This window comes from Atractosteus spatula, chromosome 22, assembly GCF_055471065.1.
Source record: "Atractosteus spatula isolate fAtrSpa1 chromosome 22, fAtrSpa1.hap1, whole genome shotgun sequence".
Classification (NCBI taxonomy): domain Eukaryota; kingdom Metazoa; phylum Chordata; class Actinopteri; order Semionotiformes; family Lepisosteidae; genus Atractosteus; species Atractosteus spatula.
Window position 1 is genome coordinate 5254365 of NC_142727.1, and position 19475 is coordinate 5273839.

The 19475-nt window shown below is 45.4% G+C and overlaps 1 pseudogene; it reads right to left on the bottom strand.

Annotated features, from left to right (window-relative positions):
- Positions 1–2399: 2399 nt before the first annotated feature.
- LOC148816699 (uncharacterized) lies at positions 2400–4186 on the bottom strand (annotated as a pseudogene).
- Between the last annotated feature and the right edge of the window lie 15289 nt (positions 4187–19475).

Sequence of the window (19475 nt, forward strand, 5' to 3'; positions counted from 1 at the left end):
GGGTTACCTGAGAGATAATGGCTGCCAGCCAATCATGTGGCTCCCCCTCATCCTCCATAGGCAACAGGGTGGCTGGATTCAGCACCGTACACCGTTCGATAGTGACGTGAGGAAGGGACAGAAGGAAGGTGGTATTGGTAGGACATGGGAGTAAAGTGCGAGGTCTTACTCTGGAGGAGGATGGAGGCCACTGCATGAGGTACAAGAGGGTAAGAGGTAAGAGGGCGGTAGCACACCAGGGAAGCAGAGGCCATAACGGCTGCAGCTGCTGCTGCAACAGCATGAAGGTAGGCTGGCAAGCCGCGGGCCACAGAAGTGAGGCACTGAGAGTAATAGGCCACAGGCTTAAAATGATCGCCATGGGCCTGGAGAAGTACAGCACTGTAGAACCCATGTTTCTCGTCAACAGTCAGCGTAAAACCCTTATTCATGTCAGGAAGGCCCAAAGTGGGGGCTGACATCAGACCTGTTTTAAGTTTGACAAAAGCTTTTTCTCTGTTGGGAGTCCACGTCAAGCGGTCAGTCATGGTTAGATGTGGAGCACGAGTCATGTCAGACAGGGGCTGTGCCAGTTGGGCGTAGCCAGGAATCCAGGATCTGCAGTATCCCATACAACCAAGGAAAGACATCATCTCCTTTTTGGTTCAAGGCTTTGGAATCTTTTGAATGGCTGCCACTCGTTCAGTGCCAATTGAAAGAGAATTGGCGGAGATGTTGTGGCCTAAGTAATGCACACATTCTTTAACAAGCTGTACTTTAGAAAGTGAGGCCTTGTTACCGGTTTCAGCTAAAACAGTTAAGAGATCTCTGGTGTCTAGAGGGCAGGCTTTCTCAGTAGAGGGTTGGACGAGGGTGCTTAAAAGAGAACCCTGAGAGACACTCTTGCAGTGCCGAGGAGAAAACAGTAGGTGCCTCAGTATACCCCTGGGGCATCCGAGTCCATGTGTACTTTTTCCCTTTAAAAGTAAAAGCAAACCAAAATTGAGACTCAGGATGAACCAGAACACTGAAAAAAGCATTTGCCAAATCAATGACAGAGAAAAACTTTGAGTCCCTGGGGATAGAAGACAAAATGGTGGTCGGGTTGGGGACCACTGGAGCTTGAGCATGGATGGCGGCATTTACTGCCCGCAGGTCCTGGACCGGACACCAAGATTCCCCATCAGCCTTTTTCACAGGGAAAATTGGAGTGTTACATGGAGATGTTGGGCAGGGGATGAGAATCTTTTCTGCCACCAGCTTGTCCACAACATGTTCCAATCCAGCCTCAGCGTCTGGTCTCTAAGGATACTGCGGCCTGCAGGGCCTACAGGTAGATTTTGCTACCACCTCTAGGGGGATGACACTCTTAATCAGGCCCACATTGTACTTGTGGGCAGCCCAGAGGAAATCCTGGACTCCCTCTAGTGCAGGGTGTAAAGTGTCAACTGGAACTGAGGCAAACAATCGGCCCATCCTGTTGTCAGAGGCAGTCAGGTGCACTGTCCTCCAGGTGTTAAAAACAGGTGAGCAGGGATGCCAGCTGGCCTGGAGAGCAGAGTTACTCCTAATGCCTTCAGTATCTGGGGCTGTCCACGCCTGGCTAGTAACGCACTGTTGGACAAAGAAACCCACATCTTGCCAGCGGAAGCCTGCAGCTTTTGCCAGAGACACGTGCAGGTGCGTCCCTGCCTGATACAGAGACTGCTGCTCGATAGTCAGGGTCACGGCAAGGGTAGCAAAATACCTTGAGACCAGATAACCATTCCCTTTTAGTCTATTGCTGCACTGTCCATCTATAAACCAGACTTCCTCAAACCCTTCATCTGGGCCCCTGAAACTAACCGGGGCCATGCAATGCAAATTATCAATATCTTGAAAATCGCCCTGGCCAGGCCACAGTCATTCAGAATCGTTTGGGAAACCTGACCCACATCTTTTCCTAATAGGTCCCAGCTGTAGTAATAATCCGGGACCGTGGGGGAGTGTTGGACAAGCATGGTTCGGGGCAAGCAGTCTTCATTGCAGGTTAGTTCGAGCCCCTGTTCTGAACAGATGATGACAAGGCCCATTTTACAGAGCAAATTTCTGCCCCACAAATTAACAGGGCATTCTTTCGAAAGTAAGAATGAGTGGTTGGTGGGCCCAAACCCATGCTTCTGGCATTCCACAGTGAGCGGTGTGGTGAAATGAGCCTTTGTCGGAGTGCCTGTTACTCCTATTGTCAGGATAGATTTCGATGAGAGCTTGAAACGGTGTGCGTCGTCTCTAAGCAGGGAATGGGTTGCCCCTGTGTCAACTAAAAAGTCATAGTGATCGCCATTAATATGCAAAGTGACTTTGGGCAGCTGGGAAGGGGAGGAGACAGCAGGTAATATGAAAGCGGTGCCCTCAGGCCCTACCTCTCCTGGCGGGGACAGTCAATCTTTCTTTTCCCATTGCCATGGTATGCTGACTGTTACTCCAGCTGGGGGGCCTGAGTCCCAGTTTCCATCGTCTTCCTTTCCCCCCTCCTTTTTGGGGCATTCTCTTGCCCAATGTCCTGTTTTTCCACAGTAAAAAAATGCATCGTTGTCTCCTTCTCCTTGACCTCTCCCTCTTCCTCTTCCTCTTCCTCGGTAGCCTCCTCGTTGGCCATGGCCTCCTTGTCCCCTACCCCGGCCCCTTCCTCTTCCTCCTTGATAGAACTGGAGCTGGGCCATCTGGAGTTGGTATAGCTGATCGCTGTCTTTTCGTGCCTTTCTCTCATTCGTTGATGCTAATTGTCTTTCAGCATGGTAAGCATGGTGGCACACCTCGGTCAACCGGGCGGTGTCCCAGCCGATGCATGATTTTTTCACCATGCTCCTTATTTCGGGGAACAGGCCGTCCAAGAAAAGAATGGTAAGTTGAGTTCCGTATACTGAGCCGTCGTCATTAGAGGCAGGCGGGGGGTGAGGTTACTGAAGAGGGGGGTCAGTCTCTCCAAGAAATCATTACATGTTTCTCCAGGCTTTTGCTTGGTTTGTCTCAAGGTGAACCAGTGTCATACACCAAGTCTGGATTGAACGTGTCATGCACATCACCGCAGTCAAGCTTCAGGGTCTTTTGAAAAACAGTCTCTAGTTCACTACTTGTGGGCTTACATTGAGCGACTAGATGCCGCAAGGCAGTGGTGTATTTTCTCCCATTTGTCTTGGGGTTTTGTGGTTCGCCGATTACGGCTGTCAGTTCCGCTAATTTCCATGGGCAGAAAACTAAAACAGGGTTACCGCCCTGGGGGTTTGGACATTCTATCATAGGAAACTGAAGACCCAGATTTGGGTCATCCTCCTCTTCTCCATCAGAAAAAGGCAAAAGGACTAGTGACGGGTCCAGGTGGGAACCATATTGGGCTCCCGACCTCGTAGAGAGAGGGGAGAGGCCATCCCACACTGGTTGGGGTCCCTTCTTTGGCTTAAACTCAGAGGCTGTCGGGCGGAGCTTAACACTCTTTTCTCCTGACGCTGGTATATATCACAGGGCCTGTTGTTTAGGTTTCTCCCTCACAGGGGTCCCATGGCCTCCTGCGCCCTGGTTATATGGGGGTGGTGCCTCTGGTAGAGGTGGAGCTGGGCTGAAACGAGACAGTCAAGGTCTGGATACAATTTAGATGTGCTCAGCATCATCTGTTCAGGGTTAGTAAGAAAGGGGGGAATCTTTTTCCACATGCGTCCCAGACTGACACACATTTTCTCATATACTCATAATCCCAATCGGGATCCCCTCCTGGATTTGGAGGGTCGGTCATTTCATGCAGCAATCTCATGGCCCATGGCTGAAAACTCCCGTCTCGAGGCCACTGCTCATTTGTCCATCCTGACATGCAATCAGTGAAAGGTTGGCAGTAAACCAATCCATATTCTCTCCCTACTATATTCATGGGAGTTCCCTCAGGTTTCCCATTTCTCTCTTTCTTATGTGCTTCTTTACTTTTCCTTTCTCTAGCCTGCACCTCAGTTTTCCACAGCTCAAAACATTTCCAGTCTACTTTCTTGTTTCCTTTTTTTCTGTCCTGTAACTTCTCCTTAAGCTGCTCAACCTGTCGTGGACTAAAGCTGCTGTTCTCTGGAAAACCCAACGTTCTCCAAAGGGGAAGACACTTTATTCTCACATCACCAAACTTATCGGACATGTACTTGGCTGGGCCACTCAGCCCAGCCTTGCCTTTAGAGCTATCATTACCCATTGTTGACAATGCCTTACTGTTTCTAGAATGCTATCACATTAAATACTCCGCAGAGCAAAAACCATGTGTTAAGATATGTTCATTTCATGAGTCCCAGACTCGCCTGGTCCCAGACCCGTTATAAGTCAGTGACTTATCGAAGAGAACACCCTTGTGGCTTGCTTTCAAACTATTAGTTCTTTTAAAGATCACTTCCTGATGTCAGACGGCTGTGGATTTCTCCAGACGTTTCTCTGAAAGGATAAATATTTATCCCCCAAGGTTCGTCCAATTTACAAAAATTGTCCGGGTCTGGATGGAGTTCCAATAGCCCTCCGCAATCGGGTTTGTGATCCCATCCTCGTCGCCAAAGATTGTCGTGGAATGTTATCAAAGAAGAGCCAGGAGAGGTGTTCTCATTCACTCAGTTAGGTCTTTATTCATATTGCAATATAGGAAAAAGCAATCACTGGTCTGTGCAGAGAAGTGAAAGCTGATTCAAAAGCAAGCAGGGAGAGCCCCTTGTTTTATATATTTTTTAAGCTGATGCAACACTTCAAGGACAGGCGAAGCAGTAATTTTCCATTCCTTATAGGTTTTTGTTTTAAGCAAAGAAGAGCAGTTATTCAAATAGTTTCTCATACTCCCTTTTTCAAGCAGCAGTGATAAACATTATTAAAACATCCCATGCCCTTGATGAGTTGGGTGCTATCACACTTTGTTCTAAGTATCCAGCTGCTTCTGCAGCACAGCTCTGTCTGTAAACAACATTTTTAGGATAAAACACTTTTTCTCAGTAACTTTCCATTACAGAAGCGATGTACAGTTTCAAATACAGACGTGGGTGGGGGACACCGCAGACCTATTGGGCTGGGATACCCTGCAGCATTTACAAGGAATTACTTTAACTATACAGGACAGTGTATCACATGGCTATGAGACAGCATTTATGTGAACTTCCTCAACTGATCTCTGTGGTCATTCAAAATGTTGATGATATTCTGATTGTTTCCCCTGAATAGGGAATCCATAAGGTCGAGCTATTCCAAGTATTAAATCTTCTTACAAAGAAAGGGCATAAAGCCAGTTATGATAAAGCACAAATTTGATTGGATACTGTGATCTATTTGGGACAAAAGATTGGTAAAGGAAAAAGGGAACTAACTGAGGATAGATCTCAGGCTATCCAAGGGTTTCCAGTACCAGAAGAAATGGCGATAATGTCTGTGTCTGTGTAATTTTAACAGAGCCTTGAGAGGTGGATTCCATCTCAGAATGGGCTCAACTGGTGACGGACTTGTTTTGTGGGGGGGGGCAGTCTAAGGACTAAATTGCTTTGACCTCTGCAGCAGAAACTGTTTTTAATGATTTGAAACAAGCTCTTTTGCAGGCAATGGCCCTCAGACGGATAAACTGTTTTTATTTCTGTATGTAAGTGTAAGAAATGGGTTCAGGGTTGCTGTGCTGGCGCAGGAGCATGGAGGTAGGCATCGCCCGGTAGGTTATTATTCAGGACCCCTCGATGTGGTGGCCAAGGGACAGGGGCCGTGTTTAAGGGCTGTGCGCCTGTACTACCTGCCTGGCTGTACAAGCTGTGAATAATCTGGTGTTAAACCAGCAGACCGAATTAAAAGATTTAACTGAAGCTTGTAAAAATGCTAAATGGACAACTGTAACAATTTATACAGATTCTATATATACATTTAGTGATTTGGTGTATGCCACAGTTTTGGATGGCTGTGGAGGAATAGGGATTTCCTTACTGCAGCAGGGACTTCAGTTAAGAATGCTGGATTGGTCTCTGAGCTGTTAGAAGTTTTGCAGCTGACGATTGAAGTAGCTGTGGAATAGTGTAAGGAACAAAATAAAGAAGTGTTGCCAGTAACTCGAGGGAACAACTTTGCAGATGCCAGGCGAGCGGCCCAGGGGGAGCAGGAGTCTGAGACCTCTCTGAGACCTTTGTTGGTGGAAAAGGGACAGTTACAGGAAAGTTCAGGCTGAGGCCTCCAAAACAGAGAAATGGACATGGTTAGAAAAGAAAGTGGGGTTGCATGATGATGGGCTGTTGCGCTGCCAGCAGACTGGGCGCCCTCCATGCCCTCACAGCTTAATGCCCTTTGTTGCCCAAAAAAAGCATTCCGTCGGACACTTGAGTCAAATGGTATGCCAGTTTTCCCAAAACTGGGTGGGAACCAGGTTTGCAGCCATAGCCACTGACGTGGTATGGTATCTCAATGTGCTGCGTGCAAAAAGAACTCAACTACAGCTCAGGTGTGGATCTCAGACGACCTGCCCCTGAGGAACCTTTCATCTGGTAAATTGACCATTGGTGTTTGCTAGCATGTAAGGGAAAACTGGACTCTTAGTGATGGTGAATCTGATTTCTGGGTGGGTTGAGGTGTTTCCAGTAAAAAGAACCACTATCTCTGTAAGTGTTAAATATTTGATGACAGAGATAATTCCTTGGTGGGGACTGCCTTGCCGCTTGGGTTCTGATCAAGGGACACACTTCACAGGGAAGGTGTGTCAGGCTGTGGCTGCGTTGTTAGGGGTTAGATGGGACCTCAATTCCACAATATAGCACAGGCCTCGAGTGCCTCGAGTGCCTTATTGCTTTTATAAAACAGTCCCCAAATATGCGATTGCTGTATAGAATGAATTTTAATGAAAAAAACACGAAAATTAAGCTGTTTATGTTCATCCGCCTGAGAATATAGTCCCTCGCTGCTACGCAACGCAGAAACACAGCCATAAGTAACATTAACTAGCAAAGAGAGGACATTAGCTAGCCAATATGATAAAAGAATAAATGACTTGTTTTTTATTTATTTCTTTAGCACATTTATTTGAACTTTTCCATTGATCGTACAAGCATTGAAAAACTGTCCAATCCCTAGTTCATCAGGCATTTTCTTTTTTGCTGCGGGAAAGCTCACGCTGGTGCCGCTCTCAGTGCCTGACAAGATATCACTCCAGCGCTTTGTCATTAAATTGGGTTTCCAATAACGCAGTAGCGAACTCTCGTTTTTATGCCTTTTAACCAAGCTTTTAATAATTTCTAAGAGTGAAAATGATTTAAACTATGCGACACTATCATTCAACGAGAGCACAAAAAATCACAAGGATCCTCAAGAGCACAACAAAGACAGTAGAAGAAGTTACATGTATCAAATACCTGAGAATCCAAGCTTTTTATCTACGCTTTCTTATCTACGCTTAGAAGTAGTCTTTAAAAGCCTATGCAATTGGTTTGATTGACCGTTATTTATCAGTCAGCGCACTGATATTTCTTCATCACACAGTAAAATGTCAGAATTCCTTCTGGGGTGTGAGTATATCAGAGAATTTAGCACGGCTTCTAAAGCGCGTCAGCCAATCAGATTTCAGGACCGGAACCATCCGTTTTATAATCACAGTTCTAGGCCACCCTCTGTTAGGCTGGTACGCAGCTGTTAAGGTGAGCGAGACTGTGCTGTTCTATTCTATGGATATAGCCTCAAATGTCACACCTAATGGGACATACTTCATTTGTGGAAAGAACGCTTACCCTTGGCTGCTCGGTTAGCTGTTATTTAGGATATGTAGTGCTTCATGTACAAATACAATCACATAATTCCTTTATTTTCTAAAAGAGAAGTAAAAGTAGAATTACTGAAGAGAACATTTCTTTGCAATCGCTTTCTCCATGTATGTACAGCTAAAGCTTTCTTGAGAATGTATTAATTTGGCTGCTTCTTTAGAAAAATTAACTAATGACACCTCTAAGGTGCTGAAAGCTATAAATGATGAAATGGTAGCCCTACGGACAGTGGCTATGCAGAACAGGTTGGCCTTAGACTACCTGTTAGCAGCATAAGGGGGGACCTGTGCAGTAATTGGCGCAGAATGATGCATATATATCCAGAGACTATCACGGACTGAGAATATCACGGACTTGATATATATAATGAAAGCTGAAAATATCATAATTACAACCCTGATTACTGGGAGAATAGCTAGTTGGCTACAGTCTGTATTCGGGTCATGGGGTGGCACTTTGATGCAGTATTTGTTCGTAGGATTAGTTTTGTCTGTGGTCATTATTCTTATACTATCGTGCCTTAAATCGCTCTGTACCAAAGCTACTGCTTCAGAAATGATCATGCACCTCAGGACTTCAAAAGAAAGACAGGACAATCTCCTAGGTCCTGGACTACACAAGTCTTCGGCCATGAATGCATATGTGTAGAAAATAATTGGGTGTATAACAAGGGGGGACTGAAGAAATAAAAGGTTGTTCTTTTGTTTAAACTAACATATTTTTGGTATAACTTAGTACAGCTGCATCTAATATTTACATAGTTGGCTTTGTGCCCAGAACATAAAACCAGAACCTGTCTTTGCAATAAACCAAGAGACATGACTTAAGTTATAAGATGCTTGTCTGGTATGTATACCATATATACCTCCCTTCACCTTCATTCAGTCAATTTGTTTTGCTTTTCTCAGAAGCTCTTTTGCCTCTGATCCTTGTGGTCAAGCAAATTTTGTGAAGCCTTCTACCCTCATTTCTTTCCCTCTTTTCTTTTCTCGTTTGTTTTTCCCCCTCATTCTGCTGCTGATGTATTGATCAGTGGAGGAGTGTGACCCTCTGACCTGGATCTGCTGTTTGTCTTCACTGATCAAACAGCACTGCTCTGATTACCTGTTTGTCCACATAGTTGTTCTAAACTGCTATCAAAAATCTTTAACACAGAGATAAACTCACAATGCTGGTCAGATGTACATTGCCAGTATGATATACATTGCCACAGTACCGGTATTTGACTGCATTGTTGATCCACAGGCTGTGTCCATCTGTTCAGCTGTACCTTCCCTTTGTGCTTCAGATCAGGAAAACAATCTGCTGTTCTTTCATAACATCCTTAAACAGCTATTCCTGTTGTGTGCTTTAAGATACCCTGAAGCATGCGTCACACAGTCTGTTAAGTTCTTTCTCATTTCATATCTCTTTATGCCTCTCATTTTGAGGTCCCACTCCTTGATAGTGCTCTCTGAGCTCTGTGCTGTTACCACATCTGAACATGAACATGTACTGTACAGTATATAGGAAAAGGGATGAGCTTGGAAACATACCACATCATTGATAGGAACAAAGTTCTCATTCAGAGAAACAATCCGGAAATGCACTAAAAAAAGAGAGAAGACAAGAGAGGCTATATAGAAATACTCATTCAATTTATGCCAACTTTGTGTCTTAAAGTTCAGTCCAGTGCAAAGTTCACACAAGTTAAGAACGCTCCAATCAAAGTTTTAATGATAAATCGCTGGAATGTCAAGTTTGTCGATTTGTACAAGATTGCTGGCACAGATATCTCCGATGGTTGTGGTGTTATTACGTGATGATGGCCCAGCATGTCCCAGTATACAGCAAGTGCTGAGTGTAGAAATCTCAGATTTCTATTGCAGTGCAGTTTGGGTTTGCATCTAAAAGCAAATATTTGACAGTTAAGAAGCATCCATCTACTATCTCCATCTGCACTGTGTACTGTGCAGAGTACACAGAACTATCACTGTTGATCAGCCTTGTCCAGGCTGCCCATTCTTACATCTTTCTGTCTGATAGCTCTGTGGATTTATGAAGGGGATCACCAGTCATTTCAGGTCCATATTCTAGTCTACAGACTTATGAACATGCGAGAACTTATGCAATTCTGTTTGTAACAGCAAGTGTATGCATGAAATACATCATTTCTATCAGTATTGCAATGCTTGCTTATATACAAATATATATGTTTAATTTCAAAGCCCCATAGAATGTCACATCCTATTCAAGCTAAGATCCAACAAGTTTATAGGTGTTATGTAGTTATATAGTTTGGCCAAATTGTGTACAATTAGAAAGTGTCTGATTTTAGTACAGCAGATGTGAAGGTGAGGAGCCAGTGGGCTGAGCTCAGTCCTCCTACACCCCCACATGACCACAGAGAGTCAGGATCCCGGTTTTAGGTCTCATCCGGAGGACGGTGCCTTTTTACAATATAGTGTCCCCGTCACTATACTGGGGATTAGGACCCACACAGATTGAGCACCTCCCACTGGTCTCACTAACACCACTTCCACCACTTCCACCTTCATAGCTTCAGTGGGTTGTCAGTTTTGAGTTGCAGTGATATGGCTGCTGACATATTATAATATCCGTAATTCATTGTAGACAATGATATCTTCGTATTTATAGATATAACTGTATTTTTGTAGGTAACTATATCACAAGAGCTGAACACTCCTCTCCTGGCTCTGTGCTGTTGTCTCCTCCAGCAGCAACCTCCTGTCCTGCCTGGACACCAGTGAGACAGACAGACACAGGGTCTCATTGGGGTGGAGAAGGGTGGCACACAGTTTGGACTCAATGCCTTCAGTGATCATCTCAGGAAATGTCACCATGAAGAGTCTAGAGATTCAAAACACAAGCCAAACTTGTCAGCCACAGCTACAGACATGGTTCATTCAAACGCTGGTCTTTGAAGAACAGAACAGCATTAGTCACCAAGGGTCAATTGCAGTGCGTTTGCTGATTTACTACAGTGCTCTATACTGAGCTGGTTATTATCCAGTACTGTAGTCAAGATCATCCTCGGCTGCCTACTTGATTGCAAATAAAAGTGGGAGACCAGGTGATCCCATTGTAGTTCTGTACCAAGGATTGAGCAACACTGAAGGAGGCTGAGATTCAGAATATCTGAAGTACAGTATTCAGACCAGTAAACCAATATGTGGACTGACAATATATGGTTTTGAATGCTGTATACAGTATATATACTGTAGCTAAGTACTTGTGATAATGTTAGTTTTTAAGTAAGTGTAATACTCCAATTGACTATTTACCCATGATTGTGTCGCCAGGCATAACTCAAACTCCATCATTTCACGAGAAATGACAGCAGCCGAAAGCTTGGGAGAAATTAGAATCGTTTATTGGGATGTGGAGATTTGGCGTAACCCGCTTGGCTGAGGGCCAACCTCCCGGCCGTTGGACAGGGAGGGTAGGACCCCCAAAAGAACCAAGCGGACCCCCAGTCACCAGTGCAGAAAAAAAAAACAAAACAAAAGATTGGACTAATTCAGCTGAGGAGAGTAAGTGCCTGCTTGAGGATACTGGGGTTAGTTTTAATCTATGCATGGTAAGCCTCGGAGGATCAACGGGCGAGTTGCTTGATGAGATGCTCGGGTATGCCTTGGCGAGCGGCAGAGGATGCAGCCCCTGATCTAAAGGAGTCCCCGGAAAATTGTTCAGGAGGGTATCACGATACGGCCCTTCTCGATTACGAACAGAGGGTCAGTAGGCAAAGCTCCGGCAGAGGTGCGAAGATGTGCGTAATGGGATAGAGGCTCGTAAGGGCTTATGTAGGAACAGAGTTTGAAATAATAGATGAGAGTGGCGGACCTGAGTTGGTCTGTTTTGCTTTTCTTGAGATAGAAGGTCGGTGTATCGGAAGATAAGATGGAGATGTCAGATAAGCAGGGTTGAGAAGAAGGATCGAAGGATGTGGAAGCAGCGGTAATTTTGGAGCATCTTAGGAAGATGAAGAAGGCTAACAAGAATAAAGATTCAAGAGTGCGGTCGAGCCAGGGTGAGTGGTAACCCGACCTGAGAACGATGCAGGATGCAGGATTCAAGGATGTAAGTAAGTGGTGTGCGTTGGTTTGGAAGTGGTTTTCCGAGCCGCTGAAAGCCTTTAAGAAGGAGAGTAATTTGAGGGTGGATAAGGGACGGACAGACCGTGCCGAAAAGGAGTTTGTGGAAGAAGTGGATGCTCGTACCTTGAGTGAGTTTCTACAATAACAAACGAAGGATGATATGGTAAGAATATCGAAAGAAGGGAATTTTATGTTCGCGGAGATGTGGAAGGATTGGAAGCCCTTCTAGGCAGTCCAGTAAGAATTGAGTTCGAGGGGCAATCCCTAAGAGGATGGTTTGCTGGGCCAGCTGGAGATAGTGATGGAAAGGAAGAGGAATTTGAGTTCCAAATAGGGAGGTACTGTGCGCGGGTTCGGTCTTGCATCTGGTGCCAAGTTCATGAATTTCTGACATTGAAAGCGAGAGAGAGAGAGACAGCTATCTCATTAAGGTGGCCTGGAATGTGAGCGGTTACGAGGATGAATTGATGTGTGAGATAAATCCATTTAAGGCGGCGGAGGAATTTCATGATAGATTGGGATGAAGACCTTCCTTTGTTGATTATATGAACTACTGCATAGATGGCCGAATTGATAAGGACGGATTTTTGTTTCCAATTGTGGCCCCAAAGAGAAGCGGCAACGACAATTGGAAATGTTTCTAACAAGGCCGATGACTGGTTGGCGAGAGGGATTGAAGAGAATTCAGGAGGCCAAGGGGCTGCAAACCATTGGCCTTTGTAATAGCCTCCGAAACCGACTGAGGGGGCTGCGTCTGTGAAAAGTTGGATATCCTCGGTGTCAGAGAGGAGGTCATCGTAGAAGAGAGATATGCCATTCCAGTTAGCCAAGAGAAGCTGCCAAAGCCTGAGCTCGGATTTGCAGTCGGCTGAAAGGCTTACATGGTGGTAATGAGAGGGCACGGAAGAGGCGAGGTCGAGAAGGTAGGGGATGAATGACCGTCCTTGAGGAATGATACGCATGGCGTAATTGAGGTGGCCGAGTGGAGAGAGAAGTTCCCTCTTTGTGCAAAATTTGGCGGAAGAATAGGTAGAGATATACATCTGGATCCTGTTGATCTTGTTGCGAGGCAGGGAGGCGGAGAAATTGATGGAATTGAGGGTGATCCCGGGGAATTGGATTATATGAGAGGGGCCGGTTGTTTTGTCCGTGGCAAGAGGTACCCCTAGTTTCCTAAAAACGGAAATAAGTGTGGAGGAGGCTGTTGCAGGTGGGGTGTGAGGAAAGTCTATGGTAAGGAAATCGTCGAGAAAGTGGACGAGAAAAGGAAGCTTATAGTTATTCAAGGGGATCAAGCAGAGAGCTTTGGCTAAGGTATCGACATTTTTTTTGGGCTACTCCTACGTCCGAAGGTAAGGCGGACTGTGAAGAACTTGTTCCGCCAATGAACTCCGAAGAGGTGCCAGAAGTCTGGGTCAAGAGGCATAACTTTAAAGGCACTGGAGATGTCGGCCTTAGCGAGCCAGGCACCCGGACCTGCAATTTTGATGAGAGAAATGGTGTGGTCAATTGTGGCATTGTGGAGGGAGAAGTCTGAGCTGGGAATAAGGCTATTGAGACTTGGCACATGGGAGTTATGAGGGGCTGACAAGTCAATTATAAGGTGTTTTTTACCGGAATACTTACGGACCGCTATACCAATGGGATTGATGTGGTATGCAGGGAATGGGGGAGAGTCAAGTGGGCCGATCATGAAACCATTCTCGACTTCGGATGCTAGCAAGGAATCAACAGAGTGGGGATCAGCGGTGGCAGATTGCAAATTTTTGCAAAAGACGGAGGAAGAAGGAAGTGTGCACGGGCCTGGTGAGAATCCGAAGGAAAGGCCGTCGAGTAAGATGTGGGTGGAAGAGGGGTCGGGGTGATGGAGCAGGTCAGAAGCAAGAGCGGGGATGTCGATTGGGGTAGATAGAAAAGCCAGTAGTCATTTGGGAACGCTGAAGGTGGAGCGAACATGGAAGGGCCGGCGGGGGCAGGCAGAGCGAGCATGAGCTTCGCCGCAGAAGCTGCAAATGTGAAGGAAGCGACGAAGGGGAGAGGTACATGTCGAGGAATTGAAGATGTTGGAAATTTGTTGGCCTCTGATCATCATGATGGGGCAACCGCGAACGTCTTTGGACCGTGAAGGTTTGAAGAAGACCTGGCGAGAGAATTGATGCTGTGGGGGAGAAGGGGCGGAGTCAGGGTTGAGCTTAATGTTTAATTATTACCTGCATTATTTCCTGGTGTGCCTTGTTTTAGCTCCCCTATTTAAGTTTACTCCTTCCTGCCTTCTGCACTCAGCTTTGGTACTCGGTAGCCCAATGGCCCGCCTACCACCAGGCTTCGGGAGGAAGCCTGAGGGCATAGGCCTGTTAACTCCACTGAGCCTGGAACTCGGAACAGAGTATTTCCTGGATTCTTGTCTCGTCTCGTCTCCTCAGTGTTCCTATTCATCTGTGTCTCCTGATTGATCTCTCAGCTATGGACTTATGGACTGCTTCCTGACTTCCTTGTAGGCACTGTAGGCTCAGAAGGTTGCAAGGTGTGTATAGAGTTCAGACTCTGAGCCTTCCCTTAAACCTAAGAAAGACTTTCTGGATGTTGGAGACCTGAACTCATACTACATCTGAGCAAATCTCTGCCACAGAAATGAACGTATAACTATAGATTTATTCATAGCCATGATGTTTCGAAACTCAAGCAGCCAGGCCTGCAACAGGCAGTGCATTGCTCTCAGGAACCGCTTGCTCTGCTTACATTGCAGCAGTATTGTCAAACCAAGTCATGTCCTCTAGCCAACCCAATTCAGATCTACATTAATCAGATCCAGCTGCCACAATCTAAAAAACAAAGATGAGAAGACAAATGTTACTGCACGTTATCTTTCTGTAACAACTCAAAAAAACAATTAATAAAGGATGAATTTGCTATGTAGGATTTAGATATTTTAGATGAACCACACAGGAATACAAAAACATCAGTTTAGAAATTGCTTTACTGCTTTACTGACTAAACACCAAAATCCAATTAAAGTGTTCCTACACAACGTTTCAGATCTGAGAGCACATTTTAAAGACCAAATGTTTTGGGTGTGGTTGGTCAGAATCCGACTGCAAGGGGCCAGAGTGTTACAGAGGTGCTTGAAGAGACTCGACAGGGAATTGAGCACTGTGGAACAATAGAGGGTTGATGAGGGTTTAGGTGATTATTGAAGAATAGAATACTGGACAGCGGAAGCTCAGTCAGACAGTATAGAAAACAGAAAGCCTGGCCCTGGGACTGATAGATCAGATGCTTAATCATCGCAAGAGTGTGAGCCCACCTGTCAAGTCGGGTCCAGTACTAAGACGCCTGAGACCAAGCCAGCAGTGGCAATCACTGAGACTGGGTCCACAATGGGGCCCTGGTCTCTGTTCCCCGTGCAGCTGCCTTAAGAGTGCCCCAGACTTCACGGTCACGAGTGCAGTGCTACCAGACGGAGCCCAGGGATTGGAATCCCAGGAACAGGGAAGGCTCCGCTGGGAAGCAGGAAGGTGCCCATGAAGAAAAAGAAAAGAAAAAAGGAGGTGATCTGGGAAGAGGTAAATGGTTGAGGCTGGATACCAGATGGAGAGAAGGCTGTCCACCGCAAGTCCTGGAGAAGACTGCTCAGAGTGAAGACTGCTTCAACCTCGGGGCCGAGACAGTCCAAGATGAGCTCTGAGATCCCGGTTGAATGAGGCTGCTTGTAAATGAAGCCGGGTTAGCAGCGAGAGTGAGAGGTCCTGGAGAGATGTCCGGGGTTCCGGGTAGGAATGGACTGGTAGGAGTGAAGGCTGCTTCAGCAGTGCATCGGGGACGGTGCGTAACAAGCTCTGAGATCCCGGACAAATGAGGCTGCTCGGAAATGAAGCCAGGTTAGCAGTGAGAGGGAGGCAGCAGGGGAGGGGTCTGTGGTGCCAGCCAGGAATGGACAGTTTGGAGAATAGATCAATGCGCTGAAACTCACAGATTCTGAATTACATTTAGATTTGAAATTGATGACCTTTCAAAGGATCGTATACTACAACAAATATAAGATTAAGGATTTTGATAGCTGTTCATTGTCGAAACCTAATCATTCGAGAAAGCTGTCTGCTGCTAGTTGATCACGGATCAAGGAATCACATCAAGCCATTTCTTGAAAGTCTTTATCTATTTTTGCTTCTCATTTTCATTTTCAACAAAGGATTTCTTTATCTCTGCCTTTCGGCGCACGACTGTAAGTCCATCCCGTACCGGCGCCGATCTAAAAAATCTCCTTTTACTACTGCATCTGGAACGCACTCCGCACTCCTGAATCCCCGAGACTGGCCAGATCAGCGCTACTCAACTACCACTCCATTAACAACAAGGTTCTTCTTTTATGTGACATTATCAAAGAAAAAAACTGGAACTTGTGTGCTTAACCGAAACCTGGCACAAACAAAACTATGGACTCCTGTTTAACCAATTAGTCCCTCCTGGTTATGGTTTGTTGACCTTCCGAGTCTTTCAGGCAGAGGCGGGGGCATCATTTTTATTTACAACCTTTTTTACAATCTAAGTCCTATTACTTTACCTCCTCCCTCTTCTTTTGAGTGCCTTGTTTTAAATGTTTCTATCCCCCAATCTACTACTATTGACACAGTTTATAGACCACCCAAACCCAGTGAAGCCTTCTTAGGTGAGTTTGCTGACTTACTCTCATTTTTATGCCTTAAGTTTAAAAGGATCCTTATTCTAGGGGACTTTAATATACAGATCGATTCAAGGTCTTCCAGTCTGGCTAAGGACTTCCTTTCTCTATTGGGATGTTTTGATCTTACTCAGTTTGTTTGTACCCCTACACATAACAAAGGACACACCTTAGATTTAATTATTGCAAATGACTCTTTTGTCTCCCACTGCTCTCCCCTTGATCTAGGCCTCTCTGACCACTTAGCTATTCTTTTCAATCTGGAATTACCTGTTTCTAATACTTCCCCCTCACGCTCTGTAAATTTCCACAACTGGCGATCAATTGATCACCCAAGGTTTGCAAATTCTGTTTTGTCCTCCTTATCTTGTTTCTCTTCCTCTGACCCTCTAGAGCACAAAATACAGTTACTTGACAGTGCTCTTTTATCTACCCTTAATAATAATAATAATTGCTTACACTTATATAGCACTTTTCTAGACACTCCACTCAAAGCGCTTTACAGGTAATGGGGACTCCCCTCCACCACCACCAATGTGCAGCATCCACCTGGATGATGCAACGGCAGCCATAGTGCTACCCTTGACACCTGTGCTTCTTTAAAAACTCGAACCATCTCCTTCTCTTGCCCTGCCGCCTGGTACAACGACCATCTGCGAAATACTTGAGCGTAGGTGGCGTCTTTCTGGCCTAAATGTACATTATCTGTCACGACCACCAGCCAGTGGAGATCGACCCATAAGGGAACTAATCAGCACCAGCAGCGAGTTAATAATAGCAAGCGCCACCGCACATGTTAATCCACCTGCACACGCTTTACTGTGCAGCACCCTACGCTATTTATACCATCATAACCCACTTCCAGCTGCTCAGTATTGAGTTATCTCCCTGTGAGCTCTACCTGGCATACCCTATACCTTGTGACACTCTGGATTTTGGACTTCCCCTTTTGGCATTTGACTTCGTACCTCGTTTCTCATTTCGGATTGTTTGCCTCCTATGTTTGTTCTGGATTTCGACCTACCTTTCTCCCTTCGACCATGATCTCACCTCTCGTTTTGGATTGTTCGCCTCTGGTGTCTGTCTTGGATTTCGACCCTCCTTACTCCCATTGACCACGAACTCGCCTCTTGATTCGGATAGTTTGTTGCCTTGTCTACCGGCTACTCCTGCGGCTGCACAGGATCCATATCTCCACCTTTGGGTATCCTTACATTATCAGGCTTGGAGAGATTACTTGTCTGAATATAAGGTTACTATAGAGTCTGCTAGATCCACCTACTTCTCTTACATCATTGAAAATCACCAAAACAACCTGTAAGATGACCTGGGGAAGGGTCATTCATAACAGGTATTTTCCTACTTAAAATACTAGATATGGACCTAAGCAAAATGGCTGCCAAAATGAATCAGCTGACCCGTATATGGAAAGGGTCTACCCTGAGAAACAAATATACCGAAATATAAGTGCCCCGGAGGCAGTGAACAGGGCGGAAGCCGATAAGGTGAATGCGGTTTGGAGGAAGAGAGAGGAAAGAGGTTTATGTTAAAGATCGGACTAAAGAATAACGGACTACTGAGAGGAGAAAAGGTTTATGGTTTTTGGATTGCAGATAGTGGATTAGGATGCATCGCGGATTGGCTTTATTACGGACTTTTGGAACTCGGATCGGATCAGGATTAAGAGAACAAATTACGGACTGGATTTGGAAGATAATTGGAGGAAGAAACACCACGAAACTCGGGAAAGAAAAGTGTGGTGTGTGTACTTCTCTGATTTACATAAACTTTTCCCCGGAGGCACCACAAACCTCAGACATCTTTTCTCCACCATCAACAGACTACTCAAGTCAGACATAAGTAGTGCCCCACCACATTGTCTGCCTCATCGCAACTTTGCAACACATTCTTAGATTTCTTTAGTTCTAAGATCAACAATATCTGGCATCACATTTTCTCCACTACACATATTATTTCCATACCTCCTCCTTCCTCATCCAACTTCTCTGGTTCCTTTCTCTCCAGCTTCTCTCTTCTTGACTCAGCATCCTTCAATAAACTAGTTACAGATATGAAACCCACCACATCTATTTTAAATCCCATTCCCACTACTTTATTTCAGTCCTGTTTCTCTTCTCTCTGTCCCATTGTCCTCAATATTATACATGAATCCTTGAGCACTGGCACTGTACCAATGGTCCTCAAAACTGCTGCCATTACCCCTGTGCCAAAAAAGCCTAACATGGCTCTCGACAGCCTTAACAAATTTTGCCCCATCTCCAACTTACCCTTTCTTGCAAATATTCTAGAACGTGCTGTCACACATCAGTTACAGTACATAACCACCTCATGACAAACAACCTTTTGGAACCACTCTGTGGCTGAAAAGCTGATCAACACATTTGTATTCTCTCGAATTGATTACTGTAATGCTCTACTCGCTGGGGTATCTAAATCTACTTTGAACAAACTGCAGTATGTCCAAAATTCAGCAGCCAGAATCCTGACCAGGTCTACTGCAAATGATCACATTACTCCTATCCTGGAGTCCTTGCACTGGCTTCCTGTCAAATTCTGTGTGGACTGAAATCCTCATGCTCACCTACAAGGCTCTGCATGGCTTGGCACCTCAGTACCTGTCTGAACTAGTATCACCCTCCTCCCCACCTTGAAACCTTCGGTCTTCTAATTCTGGTTTCCTTACTGTCCCCCAAGCTCGTCTAAATTGTATGGGTGACAGGGCCTTCTCCTGTAATGCCCCCAAGCTCTGGAACTCTCTCCCCAAGGATATCAGAGAGTCACCTTCTCTGAACTCCTTCAAATCCATACTCAAAACCTTCTTCTTTAGAAAAGCATTTACTTAACTGGTTCCATTCTTCACCCCTCTGCTTTTCTTAGTACCACCATCCACAGTCTCCTCTGTATATTGTAATTGTGTTTTATCTTGTGTATTCT